Consider the following 6,752-nt stretch of genomic DNA (forward strand, 5'->3'; position numbering starts at 1 on the left):
TTGGTACTGAAGAGCATAAAGTCTATTTGGGCGCTGCCCACTGGTGGCACTAAATGCGGCACCCTGCTGATTCGGGCGATCAGACTGAGCTGGGGGACGACTATGCTGACTTTGAGAAACCACTTGAGGACACTGTCTGACCCTGTGGCCTGTCTTGCCACATACAAAACACATATCACTACCAGCTCTGCAGATACCCTGGTGGTTTTTGTCATACTTCTGACAAAAAGGATTGGTTTGGGCAACGCTAACATTACCTTGGGGTTTAGGGCCAGACGCCCTATCTCTGTTGCCGTCTCTAAATTTTAACACAGGAGCACTTGCTGAGGACAAAGCTGGAACTGAGGATTTTGGGAAGAACTAAGAACGATTCCCGCCCACTGACTTAGGCTGAGCAAAGTTAAAACTACCTGTTGTCGCTCTCTTGTTCTCCCTCTCCTTCTCTTTATTCTTAGCCTTCTCTATCTGCTCTATGGGCTCTGTATCTGCGGGCCTTTCTGCTTTCCACTGTTTAAACCATAAGTGTACCACATCCTATAACTGATATATGGACAACTCAGTGCTCTCAATAGCCATCACTCCCATAATATTTGTAACTTTTTGCACCTAATCAAGAAACTCCTGAGGGTCCTCATCTGATTTAGACCTAGTAAAAGAGGGAGGGTTTATTCAGGTGAAATACCGAATCCTGGCTGCAGCAGTATTGGCCACTGGGTTGGTCGAAACAACAGTTGGGCGTTCATTCTGGGCTACCACAGAATGAGCTAGGGTGGTCAAAGCTGCTCTAAATTCAGCGTGGAAGACGTGTTCGTTCAGAGGATTTAGCTGGACAGGCTGGGGTTTTGACTAGTCTCCCGTTCCTCTCCCCTTAGTCCTCTTTGGAGGCATATTCTATAAATGAAAGAGAAACTTGGATTAGATAGAGAGTTTAACTGGAGTTCATGCTCACTCGCATGACATGAATATTGAAAGAAGGGAAACTTTTTCCCAAAGCACCTCGCAGCCTCCTGTCTATAAGTGTGGCGTGCTACACACCCATGCACAAGATTCTACTAGATGTGGATTTTAGACTTCCTAGGACTCTGTTGAACCTCAGGCTCTTATACCAAGTTTGTAATGCCCCGAGTCTGTACCCCGAATGCTACACAATGCTCATAATCCCTAAGGGCCACAAGCTAACCCATGACTGGTACCTGTTGCAATAACTAAATATTATTATTGCAAATATGCAGAAATTAGGAAAAAAGATGCCATAAGGTTCAACACTATAATAAAATTGAATACGGTAGAACAAATACCAAATTTGATACATCTGTCTGAAAATACTCTAGTCTGAAAAAGCCTCTAAATAGTCTAAAATACGGAGTTGATGGGACAAGTCCCCAAATAACTCCAAACTAAGCTGAACTACTAAAATAATCATCATATCCTCGAACTAAGAGGACTTACCACTAACCCTGTCAGCTGAATATTTGAACTGCTAAGTATGATTAGGAGACTTCTGAACCTATGATATTAAACATCATCGCATAAAAAAAGTTATGTGTCAGTACTTTGAATGTACTGGTATGCAAAGTGAGGTAGGCTAAAATGCATGGGTTCATATGCATGAACAACACTGATTGAATGACACGAATATAACTGAGTAAAAGTACATGCGTAAATACGTAAAATGTAACTTAGATCATGATAACAATGATACTGAGTTCCAAATTACTGATTTACTGATATCTGAGTTTACTGATACTGTGTAGCTGAAAACTGAGTGGCTGTATCTGAAAGTCTTGATCCTGTGGAACTATACTGAGTTCCGTACTGAACTAAGTAACTATATCTAACAGTCCTGATTTCTATAGAAATAAACTGAGTTATATTCTGAGACTGAAACTAAAACTGAGACTGTGAGAGGTAATCATCTAATCGAGATTCCTCTTTCTGAATAGATTAGGGTCCAACCTGTAACCCCAGTTAGAAGGGTATCAATACCGTGCCATGTGTAAAGACAAGCTATGAGTTAACCCTCTATGACAGGAACCTTTTTCGACAACCTTCGTTGGCAGGAAAACTCAAATGAGATTATCAAACCTTATAATATCTGGCAGGAAGATATCTCAACCTACGCTAGCTACATAGTTCAGTAATGCAAGGATTGCTACTAAGGGTCAAACCCTCTACTGGTAGGAATGCCCCCATCCCCGGACTAGCTCTATGCTAAATCCTACTCCCAATTGAATAAACATTGAACTGATTTTCCTAGTTCATACTAGGCTTGATTGAACTGTTACTGAGTTTACTGAGTTTCATTGATTGATGGAATACTACTGAATTCTGTTAACTGGATGAATTTACTGAGGTTTGAACTAAATATTGAACTGGACTGGACTGATACCGAGTCTACTAAGTTTTTTCTTGAGTTCTGTAATTGACTGAAAGTACTATTAATTGCGACATGACTAATACTATCCTGAGACTGACCATGGATCTAGGTAATCAACCAAAGTGTCAGGTATTAAATTCCCTCAGGACTCGATAGCATAAATTATAAGACACGACACAATTCTTGAAACATGATAAATAACTACTTTATCATAATTCATTCATTCGGACATTCTAGTAAACACTTGCAAGGCATGAACTTGAATACATGCTAACATGATATAATTTCATTATTTAATTTTCACGAATAACTTATCAAACACTTGGAAGGCATTGTATATGCACATATTACTAATCAACACATAAGCATCACAATTTCAAGACTTTAACATGAATTCATATGATACTACATACATAATAGTTGTTTTTACATAAATCTTGCACTTAATCATGGAATAGAATCCAATCAACATTATAATCATGAATACACTTGAATCCAAATCATGGAAAGCATGAAATCAAGTTACTTGAAGTTTAAAAGAGTTTCTTGGGCTCCAAGGGTGGAAGGAACCCTTGGATGAACACCTGACATACCTTGGTTGCTAAATTCTTGAAGATTAATGGTGGAATCTTAAGCCTTGAATTTAAAATTCAATCACCTAGGGTTTTTGTTCTTGAGCAATTTATGAAATAATGAGTGTATGTTGCAAATAGAATGCTAAATTTCATTTTTTTGGGGGCTGAAGGACGTGGGAAAAGACCCAAATACCCCTAAGGATGCGACTTTTAATGATTGAAAATTGAACTGTCGATGCACCACATTTTTGGCATCGACGCGATAGCCAACACGCAGCGTTGAGTCTACATCGGTTCATGAAAATTGCCACTTGGAGCCAAGGAGAAATATTGACCGACACGATGGTCGACGCGTCACATCGAGATCGCGTCGATGCACTATTTTGAATTTCCAAACGTGGTTCAAATGAGGTCCAAAAAATATAAAACTCGTGCGGGGACACCTACTGAAATTTCTGATCATGATTTAACCTAAAGATTGATATCTTAAGGTCATAAGAGTCGTGATATAGAGTTGCCAACTTACGAAGGTCAAAATAATACTAAGTCTGAATACTTAGCTAGAATTTTCTAAGTCTGGGACCCCTTAGCAAGCTTAAAAGACTGAGTTGAGCTTAGAATTTTGCGGAATCTTACATAACGAGAGGCCAGACACTGGAATCGAACTGGTAGAGATGGATAATAACAAGAGGATACGTGCCGTATTCGAACTGAACATAATGGTGAATAACGAGAAGCCACATATATAATATACAATAGAACTCATAATCAGATGCCAGACTCGAACCGAAACTCAGTGGAACCACAATCATATTCAGATGTTGGACTCGAACAGAAACTCAAAGGAACCACAACCATAATCAGATGCCGGATTCAACCAAAACTCAAAGGAACCACAATCATAATCAGATGCCGGACTCGAACCAGAACTCAAACTAACCATAATCATAATCAGATGCCGGACTCAAATCGGAACTCATAGTAACCATACCGAACTGTAATATTAAAATCCATGTCATACCATAACAATGTCAATGTGGTACCAAAATTCACAATTAATGACAAAAATAAAGTATATGCTGAACTTGAACAGAAACTAAAACACGTCGAAATAACCATTCGCGAATCTTAATAAAAAAGGGATAAATTCAAGGTTTTGCAATTTAATTTCACGTCCTAAAGTAAAAGACACTATATTATATTGAAAGACAAAATACCAAAATTTACTAGAATGGGATCCTAATTCGGACAAATAAAACATGTTATATATATCAAATGATACGCAACTACAAGTACTTATCCAAAGCTAGCATAATAGTTCACAATTTTAGTAAATAAGCTCAATCTAAAGGTATGGTAAGCCTAGCAAGAGCGGCTCAAAAACGTTGGTGGCCTAAAGCGAAGCTTCACTACGAGGCTTCGAATTTAACTATTATTTTACGTAAATTTTGACATAAAAGCTTCAATTTTTTAAAATAAAAAATATAGTATAAGTCTATTTACATATACTATATAAAAAATTTACATATTTAGAAACTATATAAAAAACAGTCTAATTCTATTTAGTTAACAATTCAAAATATTTTTATAAAATTACGGTCAAAGAAAATAATTATCGACTCTCCAAATTGTAACTAAGACACATAAATTAAAAAGAAAGGAGTATAAAGAAAATATTGATTAACCATACTTAACTATCAATCACATTGACTAAGTAACTTTTTATATAAGGATCTTGTACTTTTCTATCATAAAATTTCAACCAAAAAAAAGATGATATATTTCAATTTTTTTGAAAACAACTTATCTTTAAATCTCATTTATCCTGTGATAATTAATAACCATACAAATACTGATGTGTTAGTTTTGATCTATATTAAAAAAAAATTATTTCTTAAATTCTATATCAAGTCAAGCTGCATCACATACAATAATTACAAAAATCAGGCCCAAAAATCTTGGAGGCCTCAAGCGATTGCTTCACTTGCTTGGCCCTTGAGCCAGCTATAATCTAACCTACCTGAACATCAAAACTAAAATATCTCTTCGTGAAACTTTCAAATAGTGCCCTACTAAAATACAGACTTGAATAACTTGATGTCGATATTTAATTTTTTCCTTAAAGCCTTTCACAACACGCCTGTATATGTGTGTATCATTAGTGCATGCCAACACATACTTTAAATTGTAATATTTGTTACCTAACTGTTACACTTAAATTTGAAGTGGCAGCATGCCATACCTATATGTTGCCTACCCCATTCAGCTTCCACGTGATGGGTTGACAATCATATTCACAAATTTAATTTCATTACATATATACTCGAATATTGCTTAGACTCGTGATAAAATAATTATAATATTTTAAATATATCATAATTAATAGAAAATTATTTCTAATCAAATCTCTATTATATAATAATAATAATATTTTAATATTTTTAGATTTATTATCTCAGTTTAAAATATTAATAACTATAAAAGCTACTATAAAATAATATAAACATATCATAACTAAAGATTTTTTATACAATTAAAAATATTTTAGAAGGGTAATAAATTGTATTTCTATCAAATTCTAATTTAAATTAAACAATTCACAAAATATTGGATATTACTAAAATTTTCAAACGAACCGCCTGAAAATCGAAGTCCCAACAAATCATAAATAACCTGGAGCAGCTATAAAAAAAATTCTAGACACTAAAAATGTATAAAACACAATAAAAATGACCGTGAGGGTCATTACACACTTCCACCCAAGCATTTTTACGTTTTTAAAATTTGTTTTTTGAAATCTTTATTTTTATTACAATTTGAGATTTTGAGTAGAAATAGGTGATCAGTTATAAATCTATATGCATTGTTGGCCATATTTTATCCACTTTCTTCATATTTTAATGAAATTTTAGAATAGATTAAAGACTCTATTTATTCAATTAAAATAGAAGTCATCGAATTCATTAAATATGAGTTAAATGTGTTCATTTCGTTAATATGTATTGAAATTGTTGGCCCTTTTGTTTTATTAGTTGTGTATTCATATACTTTCCTCTTTTCAAATTCTAAATAAAAAATAAATACAGTTACTTGTCAAAAATGTTATACATAAACATCTTCTTTGATCACCTTATTTTGAAATTGAAAATTATTATTATGTCTCAATATCTTTGCATCTCTCTGCTTCAATTTTATAACTGTGTATCAAATACGATATATTTGTAGAGTATTATAATTTAGAATAAACATCATTTTCAAATCCACAATTAATAAAGAATATTTTAGATTAAGCAAATTAAATATACATTTTAAGAAGATTTTTATATTCAGCATAATATTAAGTTTAAGCTTTGAGTATTTACTAAATTTACAATAAAATTCACAAGTCATATAACATATATTTCTCCGATATTTAAATATTACAGCACTTGTAAGTTTATATGTTACATTATTTATAATTTATAATTTTCACATATTTCTCTGGATAAAGTTTATTATATGTTACCACTTTTTTCGAGAAAAATATGACAAACTATATCAAATTTAAATTTTAACTCAAAATTTATATTTTTAATTAAAATCTATTTTCAAGTTTTAAAAGTTGATAAAGGTATGTAAATGTATAATAACATTATATACATAAACTACACATTATATAATAAGCTTATACACATTATATATATATATGTAAACTACACACTATCTATCTATCTATTTATCTATCTATTCTATCTATCTATCTATGTTTAGTAATAACGATTTGAAAATGAATAGTCACATTATATACTGCATAGAGTTTG

Source organism: Capsicum annuum, chromosome 5, assembly GCF_002878395.1.
Source record: "Capsicum annuum cultivar UCD-10X-F1 chromosome 5, UCD10Xv1.1, whole genome shotgun sequence".
In the NCBI taxonomy this organism is placed as follows: domain Eukaryota; kingdom Viridiplantae; phylum Streptophyta; class Magnoliopsida; order Solanales; family Solanaceae; genus Capsicum; species Capsicum annuum.